This window comes from Ischnura elegans, chromosome 9 (genome assembly GCF_921293095.1).
Source record: "Ischnura elegans chromosome 9, ioIscEleg1.1, whole genome shotgun sequence".
NCBI classification, from domain to species: domain Eukaryota; kingdom Metazoa; phylum Arthropoda; class Insecta; order Odonata; family Coenagrionidae; genus Ischnura; species Ischnura elegans.
Genome location: NC_060254.1, coordinates 91,492,134 through 91,515,249, shown reverse-complemented (window position 1 = coordinate 91,515,249; position 23,116 = coordinate 91,492,134). Strand labels below are relative to the sequence as shown.

General features: G+C 41.7%; 1 protein-coding gene across 1 annotated transcript in view; it reads left to right on the top strand.

The window, feature by feature from the left end:
- The first annotated feature begins 5,024 nt into the window (after window positions 1-5,024).
- Window positions 5,025-23,116, top strand: part of LOC124166088 (repulsive guidance molecule B-like) — a 104,312-nt gene continuing 86,220 nt past the window's right edge. The window contains exon 1 of the mRNA XM_046543711.1: window positions 5,025-6,439. The gene's annotated coding sequence lies outside the window, so the exon portion shown is untranslated. The remainder of the gene's footprint in view (window positions 6,440-23,116) is intronic.

Here is a 23,116-nt window from a genome sequence, read left to right as displayed (position 1 = left end):
CACCCTATGAGCCCTAGTTCAAATCCCTATAGTGGTTGAGATTTTTCAGAGACTCCCCCATCCCTATTTGTGCGTTCTATGGAGAGCACTTCAAGTACATTATAAATGTATGAATTAGTAATGAAACACCTAGACGCGCAAAACTTGTTAATGAGAACTCAACATGGGTTCAAGAAAAGTAGATCATGCGAAACCCAGTTAGCGCTTTACGCCCGCGATATTTTAGTCTCCGGAGAAGACAACATTCCAGTAGACCCGATTTTTCTTGATTTCAAAAAGGCATTTGATAAATTACCCCACGGAAAGTTAATAATAAAACTGAAATCTTATGGTCTAGATGAAAATATCATTTCCTGGATAAGAGAACTTTTGAGCGACCGCGTCCAAATATTAGACGGTGCAGTCTCCAACGACGTTAGAGTCTCTTCTAGCGTCCCTCAGGGTAATGTCATAGGCCAAATCCTATACCTTCTTTATATAAACGACATTGGCGAAGTAGTACAACGTAAGTTATGATTATTTGCAGACGACGCTGTAGTTTAGAGAGAAATCCGTTCCAGCGATAGTGATGAACTAACGAATGATCTTGCGACTATCAAAGTGTGGTGCGATGCATGGCATTTAGAATTAAATTTGAAAAAATGCGTTGTAATGAATTTCTGGAAAAAGAATAACTTCCTACGTTTACAACGTAGGAAGTTATTCTTCTTATATCATTCGGGGCACCCAATTAAAGGCAGTTGAATCCGTGAAATATCTAGGAGTTAGACTCAATAATGATCTATCGTGGAATAAAAATAATGTGTATATTATGGAAATAATCGGTCAAGTTAATCGTAAAATGGGTTTTGTTATAAGAATATTAGGAAAGTGCGACGACAAAGTGAGAGAAATTAGCTACTTTTCCATCGTTAGACCCCATTTAGAATACGCTGCCAGTGTTTGGGACCCTCATGGCGTTCGTAAGATAGGGATAACTACGTCCGTAAGATATAGCTAACTTCTAGCCATATCTTACGAACGCCAACGTTCTACGGAAGATCTGATCATATAAATAAAATAAGAGAGATAGACTGTAGAACAGACAGATTCAGAATATCTATTTTTCCACGATCAATAAGAGATTATAACGGCAGCGATAGAATTCATAAATAGATTTGGTTACTTGTAGTGTAGCCTACTAACCTATGTAAAACTTAATGTATGTTTCTGAATTTTATTAATATTTCTAACAGCGTGTGGCAGTACAATTTTGTTAGTAAGCGTGACGTTTAATGGACCGCGTGGTGTGGGCGTAGTAATCCAATTGTATGCTGCATGCTGTTGATTGATCACCCCGTGCCAAACACCCTAAAGGTGACTCGAAGGGTATTATGTAAACTTAGATATACAATTAATAATTATTAGATAGGTAACTTGTCACTATATCATTCTGTATCCCTAATATTATCCCAGTGACCCTGTGGCGCAAATGGCCTAAGCACTCGGTCGTCTCCTCCAAAGATATACTTACACTGCTACGAAAGATACACTTTTTCTCCTAAAAAAACGTACCCTCAAAAAATTTGTGCGGACCGACTCATTCCTGAACACATCACCACGGAGAGTTCAAGACCCCGTGAACGGGAAAATGCGTTTCTCGGCAGGTAGGCGGGCTCGGAGGAGGAGGTCTGTGAAGGAGGCGAGCCCTCCCCCGAAAGGAAAGGAAAGGAGGCAGACAGACGAAGAAGAAGAGAATGGAAAGGTGGGAGAAGGAGGAGGGAGCAAACTGGTTTTTTCCCCAAACCGCCCGCTCCCCCACCTCCGAGAGAGGGGAGGATTATATATCCCTCCCACCCTCCCTCAACTCTCACTACCTTCCAACTCCCTCCTCCGCTCAAAAACTCCAACGGCCGATCCTCCTCCTACCCTTTCTCACCCCCATCCCCTCTTTCACACTTTTGACACCATCCAAAGACCTCCCCACACCCGCCGCCGTCTTTGCCTCCTCCTCACACCAAGCCCGACCCTTTGAGGGTAGGGTATGGGAGGGGTTTGGTGGAGTTTTAAAAAGGAAGAGAGAGGAAAAAATTATGTGTGGAGGGGGGGGGGAAGAGGGGTGAAAACCCTGCCCCCACCCACACACAAACCCATTTATATCCATAATTCATGCGGATGGTCACATGACGCAAGTGTGAGGCCATGATCGCATGTGTATGTAATTAGATTAGTGATCACCCTCGCTTGATATCATGCAAACGCGCAAGTCGGAAGCGCGTCAAAGGATTAGCTCACTCTCTTAGTGATTCAACCCGAAGTTTGGTGTGGATGGGTGAAGGTAGAGCTCACCCCGTACTAATTTCACACATTCTTAGCAGTTCGGCTATACAGCGCACTGATGTCATTGAGGCAGTTCTTAACTCGAAAAATAGTTCTGAACCCGGAAAATAATCCAATGATAGATTTAAAATAAAACAGGAAAAAATTAGTAATTTTATGCACTTCCTTCTATGACACCTCTCCGTTATTATGTATTTCTGGAAAGTAAACCTCCCTCATGTTGATAAAAATAATCGCTGGTACATGTAGGTGCCCTACGCCTAGCTAATAGATAGATTCAGGAAGCCTGCCTTTACCAAGTCCTAAAAACATAAGTAGGCTGCTGTTTTCATCTGGCACTTTCGAAACGTAATACTAATACGAAAATAACTAGGAACAAATCGATAAGTGTCATGAAATTGGAGATAAGACTAAGCCTGTTTTCAACTTGTCATTAACGCTGTTTCCCGTCTCCTTGGTTGAGAAATCCGCGAATCAGGCATGAAGATAGATGGTCCCAGTTCGATCCCTCCCAGATTCTCTCTACAGGGACACTGCAGTGCTTCACAGTTATTGCAGTTATTCCGAACGGTTGGTTCAGATTTGTTGAAACTCAATCGCAATTTTGTGCAACTGAAATTTTTCATTTCGGCGGCAACAAAAGCCGTAGCAGTGAGACGTCCGAATGGAACTTTACAGACGCACAAATCCTGAGCGGATAAGAACCATTCGGAATCAAAAACCATTCGAAATGTGTAAAACACATCCCAGATGGGAACGATGATTTTCCGCCTAACCCAACAACGTTCCGTTTGTCTATCTCTGAGTCTTCCCCATTTATCTATTTCTTCCTATGTGCTTTTTTTGTCTCCGGCTATAATATGTAACTTTACATGCGCTTATCTAAACCCCACGTGTGCATATATGTATATGTGTGTAGTTCACATAACTCTCCCCTACGTCCCTCACAACCAGAGAAATAAGGGGAAAGGACTCTCTTCCCCCTCCCCTCAGTGCAGGAATCCTCGGAGTAGACTCACACCACACCTTCCTGCCCTAAAGATGCCTGGCCCTCCTCCCTTTTAACTTTGCTTCCCTCCTCCATTGGAACCCAGCCGGATGGGGGGATGAGAAATGGCCCGCCCGACCCCCAAAAACTTCCCATCCCCCTCCCCCCTTAGGCACAAAAACGATCCCCCTTCCCCTAATCTACTACTCACACGCGGGAGGGGAAGGTTGTGGCTCGAAGGAGGGGAGGTTTTCCCCACGGAGGGAGGGTGGGGTGAAATCCTTCCCTCTTCCCAAAAATCTTTCTCCCTTCTTCTCCTCACACGAGGGTTAGGGAATGCTGCCAACCTTGTAGAGACGAAATGAAAAAAAACATTGCTTGCCGCTCGGCGGGATAAGATTTCCCTAATTGAACGGGCGACGATTTAAAGTCAACACCGGGCGTACTCTAATATTTATTGATACTGTAGGATATTCATGATGGCTAGTTCGTGTAACTGGTAGCATACCTGACCGGCATTCGGAAGATCCGGGTTCGAATCACGGCAGAGCCAGATGGTTTTTTTTGCCGGCCTCGGCGGCGGCGGGGAGAAGTCCTTGCCTAACACACGGGAGGTCGCGGGTTCGAGTCCCGCCTGGGTAGGTTGACTGTATCCAGGGCACGTATGTTCGGGAGAGTTTGATTTGCAAGTAAAAAAACCCCGCTGTAAAAGGCTAAAGGAGCTGTTTTCGCTGGTCAGGAATACATAAAACAAAATAAAGTTCATATGAAAGGCGATGAATCTCAGATGAATTATAGTGGTTAGCCCCATAAATACGAACGAGGTTAAAAATAAGAAATTAATAAATGTTGCTTTGAGCTCAATCTCTATGCATTGTCGTAACCAGAATCGAAACTAGGGGGGGGACTAGCTGTGGCCGTTCAAGTTGCAACTTTTTGCACAGAAAAGGGTAATGAAACCAAAATTTTAAGGAAATTATCACAGAAATTTATTAGTTTTTATAATTATTTACTTGAAAAAATAATGATTTTTATTTTAGTTCCATGTCTTATACCAATATCATTTTTCTTCAAAAGGATAATTTGTTCATAACTTTTCTTTTGAACTAAATTTATTTTCGCTTATAGAGGGGAGCAGTTGTCCCCCCCTCCTACTCCCCGGTCGTTGCACCCATGTCTCTATGGCATTTTCTGAGTGTTATAGATCAAGATTGGCCAGAATGTATGAAGTCCATTTTCAAAGGCAATTTCCCACCATATGTACGGGAAAAATCACTGAATTCAAGCAAGTAGATTCGGACAGGAATGCGGTATATGGGAATACCCCTGCCGCCTCCCGAAAATGTCAGTGCCCTACCGCACCATAGGAAACGGTCAGCGGAGTGATCGGCGGTCGTGGAAGAAAAACCCGGGATCCTCCAACCCACTGCCGCAACGTTGGCAGCCGTGGTAGAGAGCGGGGGAGGAGGAGGGTGGGCGAGCTGTTGTTGTGTTTTGCTGGAGGGGAAGTGAGAACTCTGTGACTCGCGCGCAACCTCGGGACCCCCTTTACAAAGGCATCCCAGTGCAGCACTTTCCTTGGCTGGCGGGAGAGCCTGGTTTCTCCCCTCCAACGGAGCCGGTGGGATGGGGAGCGGAGGGGAAGAAAGGACCGCCACCACCCCATCCTTGCGCCTTTCCTCCTCCTCCTCCCCAAGTGGTCCTCTCTCTCCGTATCACAAGAGATCTTTCAGTCGAGTCGCAGACGTTGGCAGTGTGTGCACGCCGGACTGCGATTTGCTATCGTCTGTTGTTGTTGTTGCTGTTGTCTGTTGTTGAGCGCGAGCGGTGCGCTCGGCGGCGTGTGTTGCGTTCGTGGACTTCTGATTGTTGCCCTCCAACCTCGACATCACTGCTTGTGTTTTCGCCTGGAATTAATCCGCTCTCCACCACATTCTCGGGAACGGTTTGGCAGATACTCGTTTTCTCGGGTGGGACTCTTCTTCTTGGCTGGGACGGATTTACACTCCCTCGAAAACCCGGCGGGATCGACTCCAAGAGTTGCTCAGGCCGCCTGATATTCTCCGCTGCGTAAACCTACGAGGCCGCACGTCTTCACGAGCGAAGGGCGAGAGTGACGGAGCTACAGAAGAAGTGCCGCGGAAAGCTGAGATTATTATCCTGCTTCCCTCCGCGCACAGAGACGGTTTGTCACCACACATCCACGGTGCGGGGGTGAAAGGAAGCAGCAACACCAGTCCCCCTGTTCGTTTTCATCGCGGGAGTTGGTTGCAGCCGTGACTTTTAGGCAGGAAGCTAGTCAGAACCCCAGAGGGAAGACTGTAGGAGATACAACGCTGTGTTGATCCTACTGCCTCACGAAAAAAGTGTTTCCCTGTGTATATTCGAGTGTTTGTGCTTGTTTGTGCTCTGAATTAGGCTTATCCGCACTCGTCCCTTCTCAAACAGTTACGATACCTCTGGTGTGATGTTTTCATTCCTGTTTTGAGAAGCGGAGTTCTGTGTTGGGGCAAATAAAACTTTTCATCTGCTTTTCGATGCCGGACTTCATCATTCGTCTATTTTGAAGAAGAATCTATCGACCATTTCCTCATTTTAAAGGTTGTCGGTCAGTTAAGTACATTGCTTTCGTTGCTGGAAAACTAGACAAGGGTAGCATTCCAATGTTCCTAATTTTGAATTATAAGCCTACTCTATATTTCCCTCTCCAAAAGATCACGCTTGGAGCGAAGCTTCTTTTTCTCCGTCCTTCTGATATATCATATCAGGAAGAGAAGGATAAGGCATTATCTCGAAGTGCTGGAGTTAGTGTCATCGACTTGATCCAGAGTGAATATGAACGGGACTGAGTAGGACACGTATCTGTTTATACCTCTCATATTCAACCACGGTTTAGTGATCCAATTTCCCCCTCGTTTTGAGGCGTAATCGTCGTAGTGGTATCATTCGTGTTGATTTCACATCTTCCCTGCCACTGAAACCCCTCCTCCTGGTAGTGGTCCCCTTCTCTGTGATTGAAAATTCACATCGTCGTCGTTCGTCGGCTTCCCCGGAGGTGCTCGGAGGATTTCCGAGGGCAGACCTTGTCAGCAGACCGGCGCCTCAGCCGGAGGGACCGAGGACCATAAACTGGTAAGCCACTACCCCTGAATGAACGGATCGACAAGAAACTGACCTCTTACCTTAGTACTCACACAACAGCTGTACGAAAGTCTTGCCTGAGAGACCGACCATTCAGTTGTAGTTCCATTTAAAACTGTGTATGGGTGGACTTCCCTTTCACCCTGGCCATTGCAACCCATGCCACATACCCTTGCAGTGTCGCCTAGGATTCCATTCTTACCTGGGCTGTCAGGTATTGTGCCTCCAAACGTGATGACACACATAAATCCTCGGCGTCTCCACAAGGTTGTCCCATGCCGGGTTAAGCATAAAATATTTTGTCGCAAATAAATAGACTACCTCCTGACCATTTTATTTGAACTTTTAAGTTCCTTTAGTTAGCCCCGGAATTTTCTTCTCCATTTCGAAAAACTACTGTCTTTGTATCGATCACTCACGATTTACCAATTTTGGAGGCCTCTGATGTTCAGTCTTATGCCAGTTTGTTACAATGTGTACAGTAGTTTTAGCAATATATTCCATAGGATTATCTATAGTTAGGATACCGATGGCTTGTTTTTATTTCTCAAACGAGCAATTCACTGTCAAATATATCTCCCTATTAATACACTCGATTTTCCAAATGGAGGGGTTATTTTCCCCATGTTGATCTACAGATTTAATTCAATTAGCTTCTTTCTGCCTTTATTTAGAACAATTGTTTGACACCCAATTAAATGCTCATTTTAAGATCCAATGCGTACTACTTGTCTCCATGTTTCCGAGAGAAATGTAAACATTGTACGCGGGTTCAACTCGCGGGCATGTCCGGAAGGTGAAACTGTCCACAATGTATTCTTTTGATTGAAAAAAACTGACATTTAAAAAATCATGTTTATCTTTTCATGATCACTCACCAAACGTTATTATGTGGCCATTAATGTGTTTAGGACAGTTTGGTGTCGTTGAGTATAATATTTAATTCCATGATAAATTATTGCATTTTCAGATCATGGAATAATTGCAATTACTCCATGATCTCTTAAAGGTCTCTCTACCATGTGAATTCACCTCGTGTCATGCCCTTTCAGCGAAGATATGCTGTTGGCAATGTCATACATTCTCCGTTCGTCATTTTATGTGCCATTTTCTCCCTAGAAATGCTCTTTCTGTACGTAATGACCCTAGGAATCGACCAGGAACGCACTCGTCTCAGCCATTAATTTTCTTGCAGTGTTACCCCTTCAGAAAGGTTTTCCGCCGCAATGTAAATTTCCTTTTCTCATCGCCCTGAGTCACCCCGACCTATAATCCAATGCGCAGTCCTCGCCACCCACGTAAAACGCCGACCAAATGCCACTGATCGATAAAAGCTAAACCAAACGTTTTCTTACGTATAAACACCGGTCGTAACCATGCAACGCGTTGGAGGGAAGATTCAGAGGAATTCAGATCTTTTGCCTTTTGCTCCTTCAAGATCTTTCCTAATCGTGTTCCTCCGATGCAGTCCGGCGCTGCGATATCGAAAGTGGGGAAGCTGCATGCTTAGGCGGCAATCTGTTACTTCTGGCAAAGTCAACGGTCAGCATTCCCGCACTTGTCGGTGACTTGATTACGAACGTTTCTCAATTATCACCCATCTGTCCGCCTATTCCGATCACATCAGCGAAACGAGACAGATGGAGACTCATCGGAAGTTGCGTGGCAACCGAATTCACTCTTTCATTAAATAAAATGGTCTTTTGCCAAACCTATAATGAGGTTTCATCGTCACACGAAGCGGGAAACCAAAAACTTGTTGTATTACACGATATTTTGTTTTATATCACAATGTGACATGTTACACGGATTTGTAACTTTTCTTAAAACATGTTATATGTAACTTGTTTTATACATCATGTTACATAGTGTAAACGCACCTTAAGGCTCATTGAAAAAAGAAACTTTTGTCAATTCTTGTATAAAATTGCGCGGCAGAACTGTTGCCGAATATCGAGCAAATTCACGCATCGATGTCAACTATACGGCGATAAGCTGGTCGTGCCAGGAATTTTTATCATTGGACTGACAATGTTTTCTTCTCAATATCTCTCTTAATCCGCATTCCTTAGCCCTAAGCGAAGCAAATGCAAAACGTGATGAGAATTGATACAGTTTCAAACGTTCATAATCACTTCACCACCGTCTGCGACGTTGTAGACGTCTATTTTGCCGGCTGAACTTGTCCCACGATGATACGCATGTAACATTAGGTATAACCAACTACAATTAATGGACTGAATAGGAACAGTCGAAGTGTTACTTAGTCTTCCAGTTGGTTGCTTAAGTGGCTTGAATTAAAGATCAAATTCTCGGTGAATGTGTAGATGCCTAGCTAATGTGTTGAAGCTGATAAAGTTATAAAGCCTTTGCCACAAAGTAAACTTATGTTTGACACGTCTAATCAGTATCGAAACATCAACAGCGATTGGGTGTTTTGAGTACCCATTAATTTTTCCCTTGTCAAGCGCAATCCAACGCACATCCGTTCAGCCCCCATATCTGTTTCGAAATGTGCTGCTTATCGCCCAGGGTCTGAAGTGAATGCAAGGCAAAGACAGTATCTATTAGGGGCTCGGGGAGCGCTTCAAAGAAATTTTTAGGCTCCTTGCATCTTAAAATCGGCCATCCTTCGACGTACAGCTCACCATATGCTAAATTCGGTGTTGATAAATCACTTTCCTTGGTACATAATGCTTTAGCGTAGGGGGATTGGAAAGAGCGTGTAAGTATAAACTACTCGCTATTCCTTGAGGGACCCTGAACCAGGAAGATTCGCTCTAACGTTTAATTAATAGAATGTTAATTGAATTTTCCTCGTTAAAACTGCTTAAGAGTATGCCACCCTTTCTTATCCATGTTAAATTAACATTTGACGTCAATGTCTCCATCCTTACGGGAAAGATCTTACTAGCCGTCTCTCGACTATTAATAAGCAACATATTCTTTTTGTGGATTCCACGTCACTCTATTTACCCAAAATGACAACAAAACATGATCTGAGCCACACGTGCTACTAATTATTGGGTGCTGTTCAGTATTTTGTGAAAATTGCCAATTCCGAGAGGAGAGTTATCGGAAGATTCTCGCACCCACGGCGGGTAAATAGTGAAAGGGAAGCTCGAAGTGACGTAGTGCCGTAGCTGTTAGAGCGCAGATGTTTGAATTTCCTTCCTTAACTAATTTGTCAAATTCCAACCAAGTCCTGAGAATGTGTTTTTTTAAATATTATGCGTTTAAACATTCAGTTATAGAGGTAGTGTTACAAAACAGAAGGAGGAAAGGGTCGAGAAAAATGGAAGGTTGTATGCGGTGGCGAGAAGGGGGTAAACAAGTTAAGTAATAATTAAGGAAAATGCATTGTTTATAAATCTTTGGTTCGTGTTCAGCTTGAGGTGACCATGGTTTAAAAATTCAAAAGCCGGTCGTAAATAAAGCTCATGTGGCATAACCAAGTTTCAACCTTCATTTTAAAATGTTACGCAGTTTTAACGACGTTTACTTAATAAAAACAATTCCTTTGTGGCATTGTTATTATCTACGTCTACACAATGCCCTGCGATCTTCCTCAAGGGTGTTCGGCAGGGGGTTATTATTCACCAGCATTCACCATACTAGAGGATTTCCACGTGCACACCACACGGACATAAAATATCACGTATACTTACTATAAATTATTCTTCATACTCATGCAAAGGCAAAACTTGCCTACTACTTATGAAGACAATTTGCCTTATCGGCGTGATGGTGACGAGTATTCGACGTAAGTAGGCCAATTGTGATATTACGTTTCCTTGAGCTATCACCTCACTCACCTAATCACCCCACTGGTAGTTTTTACGCGACCCCGTATTCTTACGCGTTTTTTTTTTTAATTGGTAACTTAGTCAGGGTGGGCAAATACATGGGTCATTCTTGTTGTCTCAATTCCCCCGCTCCTTGTTCGGCAAGAAAACAGCCCCTCCCCCCTCTCTAAATACGTTCCCGTTTCTCCCCCTCCTCCTCACACGCCCAAGCATAAACAACTTAATCTCCAATTATTCAATTTTTCGCCGTTCGCTTCCGTTTTGCCCTCGCCTGCCGTCGCTCAATTTGTTCGCGCCGTTATGAAAGCGGCACTTAAAAACAACACCTGTGCTCCCGCCTCGTCTTCTTCCTATTTTTTTTTCTCTTTACTCCTAGCGGATGTGCCTTCTAGTTGTCTTCCTCGGTGAATGAATGACAACACTTGATGAAGTGGTAGGACTTGTACGAAGGCAATTCCGACTCTTCTTCGCGAGCGGTATTCGGAAATCTATTTATTTTCCTGAAGGTATTTTTTCCCTCTCCCTCTTTTGACCCGAGTTTGATTAGCGCCCTCGGACCGGGGAACCGTTCTTCAAATTTTTCACCGCTTCTTCAAATTCGTCTTTTATTGCTCTGTCCGACGTCAGAGGTTGAGGCGTCCGTTCATCAAGTGGTTTTTGCCATGCGACGGCTTGTTTGCTATTTCCCCTGCCGCAGATGCATTAGCGGCAAATGGGAAGATGTGATTTCAGAGCTGGATTCACATCTCCGGGTAATATACAATTATATCGGATTCCGTGGCTGCCGTCTTGAAAGGCCTATTGCTCTGACTGCATGCACCAGTTTCGTGTTCATGGAAGTACTGATGGCCGCTCCTATTTATTATATTTAGATCCATTAACTTCGGCTGGCGTAGTCCGCGATTGGAGCACCCGGTAGAGAGCACAGCCTTCCCTAGCAACCCATAGTAGTCTGCTGACCACTCAATTTCAATTAGATATCTGCTGACCGTCTTCACCCCCAATAGTTGTAACCCTCCCTCAGTGCCTATAACGTACCTATATAAATTCAAATCTGATCGATCGAAACCGTAATTTTTTAACTATATTAGAATTTACGAAGGTACTATCATTTGCAAAAGTCTTGCAACAAATCGAGCGGCGCCACTTTCGCTCCACAAAGATTGTGCCAGGAAATTGTATGTTTTTCGGGTGTATGCAACAATCCAACACTAGTCTTCATGGTTCAATGCATGGAGAACGGGTCATTGGGTGGTTGAGGTATATTGTCATCCTTTTCAGTCTCGGGATTTGACCGCTTCCATTTAAGTGAAATTAATGTTCATAATATTCCCCCAAACACATTGTAGCATTTAATGCAGTAGGAAAGATCGAAGGTAATTCCTCGGAGAGATTTTAAAAAGTTGGTAGCTTGGCTCTTTTTGAGTGATCTCAGCTCTTTTAAGAGAGCTGGAAATCACGAGTCGTTCACTGTGAACATGGCAGACTTTTGTTTACATCTATCGATTCGGGTAGATTTTTTAATACAATATCTACGACATATGATACGAGGCAGCCTTGAAATTCCCAGTGTTTCATCATATAAATATCTGAGCAAACACGTAAAATATGAATTAGTTAAGCTGATCGGCATTAATCGTTGCGTAAGTAATAACAGAGTTCACCGACGTCCGTCAATCGGTAAAGATGTATTCCTTTCCACTTATTCAAAGTATGACGAGGAAAACTTAATTCCAGCTAGAAGTCCCATTTTAAATGATTGTCGGATTTCAACAGGTATTGTTTGATAATATGTTCTACTGCTGAATTAATGTGAATGCGAATAATAACTCTAAGCTGCTATGTCGTTGATGATTAAGTTATCTTATTTAGATGCAATCATTTACATATACACTGATGAATTCGGAATAATGTAGGATACTTACTTAGAATTATTAATTGAATTATCTACTTGCATTGAGTAGGTTACATTGTATTAGGAAATGTGTTTGTTGGCAATACGTTTTATGTTTAAGGCATCAGTGGAACTGCAGCTCATTTCATAAAACCTTTCAAGTCCAGTAAGAAGGACGTAAGCAAATCCTAACAGAATTTCTGTTTGTAATGAATGTATACGCTTGCTTAATTAGAAATACAAATACCGAGTTTGAAACATAATAACAAATAATAATAACTTAAAAAGACGATACCATGCCGAAGCCGCAGGCGACAACATCATTATATTCCTATTGTATACTCTAACCAGCCGAAACATAGAGTATGCGAAAGCCTCCGTGCTCAAGTTATAATCATATAAACGAATAAAAGACTAATATACCGAGAAAGTGATTATTTTGATCAAATTCGTTCAAGTGAGAAGCCGTAGGAGAAGAACAAGGAGCTCAGTGTTACAATAACATTAAATAATCAAAATTTCCAATCAATGACCTTGAGCTAGCATTAGCCGAGTGGATAAGCATTCGGGCTGCGGTTTGAAGGGGCCCGCGTTCAAGTCCTACCTGTGGCCGAAAATTTTTTATCCTCCGCACAGCTGTATTTTATTTTAAATTTTTTTATTTTTGAAATTTATGTTAAGAGGATACCTGCTGTTGAATTGGAGCATTTTTTGCAACAATTTCTAATTTAAATGACCGTGCGACGGGAATCATGCGTAGTTAGCGCGGTAGGACGAATCAATTGCGTTTTCTTGAAGGAACTCCAATCAGAATCACTGGTGAATGTAATTCCTAGTGCTATATGGTTTCCCTTACAGGTCCGTAACTGCTCAAAATTATTAACCTTTGGAATGAGAACTATCGTAATAATCTAAGGTTCCATATACGTAATTTCTTAAATAGATCAATTTTATCTGATTAAAAAGAAAATTATGAATGATATTTTGCAGCGATTATGCTGTCCGTCTATGTAGTATGCTGCCTATTTGTCATCAATTTGTCGCCATTTCCTACCAAGTTAATTTCTCCAGTAAAGTTTTTCAGAACAATTTTACCCTTTTTCGTTTCGTAAATGAGCAGTGACGGAAACTTTTCTTAGAGATAGAAAAAGATATAAATTAAGTGAATAATTTTACTTTTAAACTTTAGGCTTCAGTATTCTACAAACAGTGTTTTTTTATACAGTAATTTTGTTGGAAAGGGACAGAATGTGAGACTAGCTGATCTACTAAGTACAATCCTAGGAATAACCTATGTAATGGTAATCCTTAATCGGGCACGCACCACGGCGCTTATTTTTAAATATCGGAAAGGCTTATCTTGAGGTACTTATCAACTATTTTTCTAGTGCGTACTTTCTTCAAGCAAATTGTGGCATCAACATGTATATGATAGCACTACAAATTGGCCCTATTTACACTATTTTGGAAGTACGTGAGAATCACTTACGACCTGCAAGTTTTACTCCAGGTAACCTACTTCCTCATCCCTGGCTGGTAAAGTTACGATAAAGATGTAGGGCAAGACGAGGTGCAGGGCCTATTAGCTGACCAAAACTACGGCCCGGGAGCACCCGATTCAGCGTTAAGAGCTGAGGGAGCGGCTAAATTATGCGCAAAGTATTTTACCTCCCTAATATATGCGCAAAGTATTTCCCTCCCTAAAAAAGGGCGAATATTGGTTTAAATTGACTTTCAATTTAATCTCTGTCCGTTGTTATTAATGGAAACCTTACCAATGGAGGCATTCATGGATAGGGAAAAGTCGTACTATTAAGTCACTCTTTAAGTTGGTTGTCCTTAATAATATAAAAATGGCCGAAATATTAAAATCGAAACAATAACTAATTTATTATAACGAAAAGAAGATTAATGCGACATGATCACTAAATATATTAGTGCTATCGTAAAAATTTAAGCCTCTCCTAGATATGTAAACAGTAAAAATAGAGACACATTCTGCTAGCAACGATGAGGCCTAGCGATTTTTTGGCAATCAAAATTCCATTTTTTTCCGAAGAAACATTTCCATCGGTGTAAATATATTTATCCAATTAACAAATTGATAATTAATGCAGAAGAAAGCTTATGGAGCTATCTTTATCAGCTTCAACCTACGTAAAGAACCATTTAATGCCAATCAATTAAATATGGTGGAGACGACAGAGTCGTGTTTTTTTCCGGAAAATTGCCAGTTAATTTTTTTCATTTATTAATTCTTCTATATCGAACAAATATTTCAATAACTTAATATAAAATCTCCTGAACGACGTTGAATTCCTAAAAAAAGGGTTACGAGCGAGTTGATTTCCGTGTTCCTAATGGCGAAATCGTGCCCCCGGCCGGCCTTATGGGGTTTACCATTGGAAGCCAGGCGTCATAGGTTCCCACTCTTTTAACGGGTAAATATTTTCAATTATCTACTCCAGTCAACTACGGGTACAAAAATAATCTCAAACGCCGCGACGACTTAACAACATCTACGCTCGTTTACTCAACTGAACATCGTAATGATTTCCTACGTCTCACTCCCGTGTCACGATGACCCGTTCGTGAGTCGTTCCCGAGCTACCATGAAGATTCATACGTAGATAGTGATCAATCAAACTTAATGGTGGCCAGAAATCGACAATGGAGCGAAAGTGGCGCCGCTCGATTTGTTGCAAGACTTTTGCAAATGATAGTACCAAACTCCTCCCATTTCCTTCCATATTACCAATTATTTGCAACTTTTTATTTTCCCTGCTAACCACCAATGGAGTGGCGGGTTTCTCTATGTGTTCTGTGTTCAAACCCCCGAAATGTGTAGTAGATGAAGTCAATGAAGGTTCCCCATTCTTATATGAGTTGCATCATGTTAATTGAGGCCGCTATACACGGTGAATGATCATGCGAATGATCATTCACAGGATCATGCGATCAAAATAGAACATGTTCTAATTTTCATTTAATTATCATGCACATGACTGTTAATTCGCAAATTTTTCCGTTACACACGGCGAATAATTTCATTCGCATGATCATTCACCGTGTATAGCGGTCTTTAGAATGTAGGGTGTCTGAATAGTTGTGGAAGTCATATGAATCCAGTAAACTTAATTGGAAGTTCAATCACACCTCGTTACCACCCTTTATTTTCTTTCCAGTAGTGTCAGTAATTGGATATTATTGTTATCTAACGGCGACCTTTCCTCTAATCAACCCCTGATTAACACATGAATAGGTTCTAGATTCAAATGACCGGATAATTCATACCCTTCCTCTCGTCTCTTTCTTCTACTATTGCCGGCCTTTGTTTTCAAGTAGCGCTACCTTAAGCTTCTTTGTGGACACATTCTTAATTGTTTAAATGAGCATATAGCATAGCTCTGCCTGAAAGAAAACAATAGTCCCGTCTCCTTGCATGATGGAGTCTCACCGTGGTCTGCGTATGTGTTATCATTTATTCTTTTCCACTGACAGTCGATGCGTTCGCCAACTTTTCTGGAAACAATTCTAATAGCATAAATAGTATCATGAATGCAACTAACGTCTCTTCGTCAAGTATATAAGTAACTAACGTCAACGATGAGAAATCTTGTGGTTATGAGTAGTTTTTATTTGAAAACATGAGTCATACCTTATTACAACTTTCATTAATTTCCTTGATTAGCGTTTTAATTTCATTTTTACGATTCGAGCTCGCCTTACATTCATTGATGATGAAGATAGCTAGATTTTCCTTAATTTCAGCAGTTCTGAAGGGTCGTAAATATATCGATAACTTATGAAATAGCCGATGTCGCATTCGCAGACGCAATGTTTTCCTCAGTTTACATAAGGAGTAATATTCAAGTCTTTTATAGAAGTCCGCTCGTTTTCAAACGCATCCTTTTAAAAATGCACGTATTTGGAAGGCTTCGGACCTCAATAGCCGCAAAATGTAACCAATAGCGAGCATAACGTATTTGCTATCGTACATCATCTTCTAGATTTGGAAAATTTTCATTTCTTTTTTCTGCTCTTTATTTTTCCCATAGAGTATGTGTTACTTTTTTTTAGCAATCTCTCATGTGTTACCCAGTGGTGTCATGGTTCCGGAACGCTGTTCTGGCATTGGTTAAAAGAAAAGACATAATAACACTTTTATCAATTTTGGTGCCTCAAAATTTCTAATATATACTATCGTAATCAAAGCATCTTTTCAATTTATTTATTTTACATACGCTGACAAATAATTGAAACAAATAGAGTAACATTTTACTTGCAAAAAAATTAAGGAAGTGCGTTCCGGCACTGCTACTTTTGCCATGATAGCACTGTTGTTACCCTTATCCAATTGTATATTTCTATTTCATCGGACCTGGTTTTTTCCAATAGTTCTCATGAAATTATCATATGAAGGTAGATATCCTCTCTTAAGCTTATACCTAACATATCTGCCGTTCACTTTGCATTTGGTTCATTTTCAAGCTTTTTTGCACCTTCATTTTCCATTCACGTTTCCATCAAAAACTTAGCTAGGTTTCTACGCCCATGCTTTCAGTCAAAATCTCACTTTTAATCTGCGTAGCTACCATACGATTGCGAGCATAATCACCCTGATAATTTTTCTAAACTTTCAGTAATGTATGCGCTGTAATTAATTTCAGCCCTTGATTCTTGTCGTATTTATGTTGTATATTCATCTTCAAAGGGGAAAGGGCTGCGTATAAATGTGTGAATACATTTCCTCTTCATTCGTGTGGGCTTCAAAAGCTTACAAGAGAAATATTAACCAGTATTTTTTTTCACTTCCTTCCTCGCTCGATATGTTTAAATTCATCTCGGAGAGGTGTGCGACGGAGGATAATAATGCCTTTAAATTTCGCGTGGGAAGCTGTGCACCTGTTTCCTTGCGAAACCGCCTCGCTGGCATCCCCCCGGACTTGGTGTGACTTGGGGAGTGGAAGATGTGGGTGTGTTTGTGGTGAGAAAGGAGCGAGGAGAGGTGTGTGCAGTGGAGAGTCTTGTGAGGTGGGCAGCGGATGGAGAAGTGAGCCGCGTGGAGAGGAAGGCAAACGGGGGAAGTGTCGGACGGGGTGTGGGCAATCGGAGAGGGAATTCTGGGAAGGCACGCAAGCAAGGCAGAGAGAGAGAGAGAGAGGAATATGTGGAGAGGTATCGACGAGGCCAAATTTATAAACTGACGGCGCCTCCCAGATATGAGATGTTCGTTGGAGGCCGTTTAGCATCCTTCTTATAAAGTTCGAAACAGTTTCAAAACTTCCAGAATATTTTTTTTTCCTGTAAAGAAACTGCACAGGATATTGGGTCGGTAGAGGGCATTGATTCAGTTAGGAATCTGGATCAGCACATTTATCGAAAAACTTTTCTCTCTAAAGATGTTGATGGCATAAGAAGGGTCGGGAAGGACTGTAGAAGTTATGTGTTCCGACTGAATTTGATTCGGCGTGCAGAGACCTGGATTGGTCCTACAAATTTTTGTCTTGTAGAACTTCCATCGTCTAATGCTGGATTGTTACCTTATGAGAAGAGAGACTTCTGTGCAACCTCCGCAAAGCTTTTATTTATTAGTTACAAAAGTATTTCTATATTTTCTGTGTTTCTTAGGTAATTTTCTCGAAAGTGATTCAGAAATAATGTTCGAGCCAATTTTTACGGGGATAGCTTTATTAAGTGAAGAATTCCTGAAGTCTTTCTCCTTTTAGCGGAATTGCTATCATTAAGAAATTAGAGCGAGTATTATCTGCTGGTCTTAAGACGATTTAAAGCCGTTATGAGCCCTGTTACGCTCCAGTGAAGAGAATGGATGGTCGGAATAGTGCTGAAAATTACATTGCCTCCGTTCATTTTCCTCCGCTTGTGACTGATATTACCCTTCGTAATTTATGCACGAGTAGGGCTAGAATTTGCTCCAAGTACTTCTATATTACGCACGTATGTTATTAAACGATAAATTAGGTATGCGGGAATGACAGGCATGTTTTTTCTATTGATGGAATGTTAGAAAGCTACAGCATCCCGCTGGTGAATTGCACTTCTTTAGCAATTCCATCGACGATGCCATGGCGAGCTCGAAGACAATGACAGCCGCTTTTGAGCGGCACTGTTAACATTAGGATTATCGTGTTGCGCACCGATTATCACTTTCATCGCCGCTCGCGTGCCTGGCGAATGTCGACCGTTCAGTGCAACCGTTTATGTCATACGCATCGGCGATGAGATAACGATCAAGTGTCGCTACATGGGTTCCCCCCGCGTCATCCGCCTTCCCGTGCGAATGGAATAGAGGCTACGTGTTGCTACATGGATCTGGTCTGAATTACACCCTATGACAAACTTATAGGGTATTTGGCAGGGAATGTGTTTGACCAGCTTTCGCTGCGCTGCACACTTGATTGGTTTGAAAAATAAATTACATCACCGTAAGGCTCCTAATCCGGCTGCCGCTGATTATAAATCGCTCCATGCACTTAAATGAACTCCACAAATTATTTAAATTTCTACCTATGTAAGCATTAAAAGGTTTGCGATACAAAACAGTGGAAACATTTAAGGTCCAACTCGTAATATAGGTAACACTTAAGTGCATCAGAGCGAAATCATCTGAAATTTCTAAAGTAATGGAATTTATCTTCCGCTTTTACGATCCATTATGAAAAATATATATCTCTACGTAAGTAAATCGAAAAATTTTCATACCTAATTCATTGTATTAACTTTTATTAGCCTCTAATAACCCTGCCCTTAATGAGACTTCAATAATGTGTTGTCGACGCGAGCATCGCCACATCCCAGCTACTTCTTAAGGGTTGTCTAATTTCTAAGGAGTTACAGTTTATAGCCGTTAGTAACTACGCTGAAAACATTCAATTCGCTCAGTAAGCAATGTAAAATCGGTAGAACCATTCGAAACTATCGTTGCTGACTAATTTACATAGGTGCCAAACTCGGGGTATTACGTTTCAATTCCTCGTGCTCAGCTGATTTTTCCAATGCTCAGGTAACGTACAGAGTAGCAGCCTTTTTCGCTGTGGATTCACCGCGCGCTTTTTATCGTAACCTCTCTTATGACGTGTATGGATGCATACATGACCATATCGCACTAGTCTTTAGCCCCGGCCGTGCCTTCGCTCCTCGGCGGGCATGGCGAGCGAGTCGGAGCGGCTCTGGCTGGCTGCCTTTCCGCTCCTCCTCTTCTTTCTCTCTCTCTCGCGAGGAGCGAAAGAAGAGACGGGCCCGCGTTGCCACATGGAAGGAGGAACATCCCTCCCACCCCCCAACCGCCACAGCATCCATCCCTTCCCCTCCTCCCGAGGAAAAAAAAGGCGGGGAATGGGGAAGGAGAAGCCCCTCTTTCCTCTCCCAAAGAGAAGAACAACCGCCACGGTTCTCCTTCCTACTTCTTTCCCTATCCCCTCTTTTTCTTCAGTGCTCTCACACACAGACATAACTCGTTCTCCTCTACTCCCTTCTCTCTCTCTCTCTCCGTGTTTTGCGGTCTGGCGCGAGAGAGTTGAGATAGGGGGAGATTATGGCGGGTGGGGGCGGGAGAGGGAGGTGGGGGGTTTCCCGGCTAAACACCTGGTCCTCTGCCGCGTGATTTGAGGGCCCCTGGTGCACCCTATGAGGCAAATACCTCGACACTTGGGCACTCAGCGACGTGACACACGCCTTTATCACCGCACGTGTCCATCCTGCCCGGAGATAAACGCGACAAATGGTTTCGCGCGTCCTCGAAATTCAACGAGTACGTGTGTGAGCGTACGGATTCGTACTGATGTGCGTAATCTTTTACAATATTCCTCCCATAGCCTCCTACCTTACGCTTCCATGAAGAATCCTTAACAGCACCTTGGGAAATCTTAATAGGCTATTATAACATAAACCGCCAATTTAAAGACAGCTATACTAAGGGCTGCACTTTCGTGAACTCTCATACGTAACTCCCGTAGTCAGTGATATCAAAAGCAACAATACCCTAATCAGCCCTTGCTCTTCGTCGATAGGAATAAATTCCAGATGCATTTAATGTCAACAGATGAAAAAGCCCGAGAAAATGCGTGGAGGAGGAGGCTTATTGGATGAGAAAGCCGAAAGGCAATTAGTGTTAAGTCAAACAGTTACGTTGTTGACTGCGAGGCCCCTCGCGATCATTTTGGCGTTTATAAAATACGTTACGGGAAACGGGAAGGTCAGCGACTTTTACGAGACGGCCGTAATTACTCTGAAGGTCGTTCCCCTTGTGATTGCCGTGTTTTTTCTTTAATATGCGATTCGTTTTATTTTTCGAAGTGAGCTCATCTTTATAACAGTTTATTTTCCGACCACGTGTTCCTCGAGCTTATATAGCTACGCTTCCTCCGCTGTGCGACCATCAAATGAGGGCATATTCTCCCGCAAACACGTTCTTCGCCTTCTTGTATCCCTGCTGCACTGCAGGAGGATTTGCCAACCGGGGCTTCGCACTGGAAACAGGTGCACAGCTTCCCACACGCATTTTTAAAAGCGGACTCCGCGTGCTACCGAGTGCCAACTAAACTCATTACGCATAAAATTTATGGCTTCGATAATGAAGCGAAGTAATCCCTTGAACTGTGTACATATGTTGCTGTTTAATATCTCGCGATCATTTCTTCTTAATGCCTCGGATTATTGAAATGGAAGTCATTATTACGGAACTTAAATAGCTTCAGTAAGTATATCTCCGGCATCAGTAGACGGGAAATTGAAGTATTTGTGTGAGTAACAGCGGAATTTTCCCTCGCCAACTTTCGCGAAATTTATATTATGCGAAAGTAATGATAAAAGCATCGACAGAGTGAGGCAGTTGCGTAACTAGGAATATGCTTTGGGGGACTGGGGTGGCGACCCCTCCCCCACCAGGCGACTCTTTTGGGAAAATTAATAAAAAATGTATGCCTGGATTAATTTTACATCATTTGGGCTCTAAAAATGAAACTTTGAGCATATGTAGTTACTAAGGTTATAAACTAGACAATAGTTTTCAACGGCTTTTTTATTTCTCAGGGGCTTTGGGGGGGTATCTATCCCCTCATCCCCACTACCATAGTTACGCCATTGGAGGGAGGTGGTTCGGTAATTGGTGAAAGATGATCGTTTTGAACGTTGTCTTGTAAAGCTGCAGAAGGTTGTGGAAAAAGTAATCACTAGGACCAGCGTTTCGCTTTGCTGAGGTGCGTTGGCAGTTGTTATGTTGATGGCCTTCGAGGAGAGATGGTGTCTCTGGTGAATATTTGGTCTGCTTCATTTTGGACGTTCTTTATGCTGACAAGTATTATTTCATTGGTGAATTAAGCTTATTCTTCATTTCTTGTATGATGTTGGGCACGATATGGTTGAAGTTCTTAGTATTATTAAAATAAGACTGCAATATTTCCACTGAGATTTATTATAACACAACGCGATTCGTCGTTACAAACAATACACACTTGATAATGTTGTTTGTAACGACGAAACGCGTTGTTTAATAATAAAACTCAGTGTAAATACTACAATGTCTTTTTTTCATAATATTATTCTGCATTAATTAATCGTTGTGGGCGTAACTTGGTGGAAATCCATAATCGCAGGAATAGAAGGATCAAAAACTTTGCTATTTCGACATTGTGATTTATTAACACCGACTATGGTTTCGTTACAGAGTAACATTATCAAGGTACACCTAATGTTACTCTGTAACGAAACCATGGTCGGTGTTAATAAATCACTATGTGGAAATAGCAAAGTTGTTGATCCTTCTATTCCTGTTATTCTTCATTGTTTAGCTGGGTTTATGGAAGTAGGGTGAAAAAGAGATTCTTATTTACGCATTTCGCTTTTCCACCACTGGAGTGAATATTTTATGTGAAGTATGTCCAAGTTTAGTGAAAATCCATCATGTGTGTAGTTGGAGCTGAGGATCTCATAAGTATCGGTGCGGGTTCTTTGTAATTGTGTGATATTAAATCGATCTCTGATAATTTGTTACAATTCGCCGGCAAGTCATAATACATGGATGTGAAACATTTTCGAATTTCCAGTATTCATTCAAAATGTACATCATCAGACTTTGTCTTACATTTGGAAAATTCAATTAGGGCATCTTCCATTAAAGAAATTCCACTTGTTGCGTAATGTAATTTCCTTAAAATTTCTTGACTCAAACTAAGCTGATATACCTTTTTAAATTTTGTATTCCATTCTTAATAAAACCTTTTCCGTTAAATTTTACTGGCTGCGGTGAAATTCTACCCGGTTTGAAAATGTATGCTAGAGATTCGTTTCCAATCCCATTCCGTGCCTAAAAATTCCTCTGCGCGTATCCTCCTACATTTCTCATCGCCCAACGGCACGGAAAAGAATTTCTCATCAGGATCAAGCGAAAACAATTCTTTTTAGAAATTTATGGAAAATAACTTCCAATTACCTGCAACTGCAACATGTTTTCATAGGACAACGCTGCTCTCTATAGAAGCTGGTACCAAATTGAAATAATATGAAATGATCAGAAAATACTGTGCTTCGTCCTCAATTTTTTCCCGCACATCAGATGATTTCATCGAGACATATACGGAGCTGCAAGTACGTATATTTTCACATCGAAATCCATCGATTTATTCAAGATGTTCATCATCATTTTGACTTGCATTTGGAAATTCAAGTTAGAATGCTTCTATTAAAGAAATCCCCTTTTCCATAAGGTAAAATCCTTAAATTTTCTCAGCTGATAAAAATACTTAAATATTATTAAGTATCAGTTCGGCAGGTATATTATTAATTTGAATTGCGACTTTAATAAAACCCTTTTCCGCTAAATGTGACTGACTGCGAAATTTTAACGATATTCTTTCCGGTTCGAAATCGTACGTGAGAGATTCGCTTTCAAATTCAATTCCTATTATGCAAAACACTAGGTTGTCGGCAGTTAAATTCCATCCGCAATCA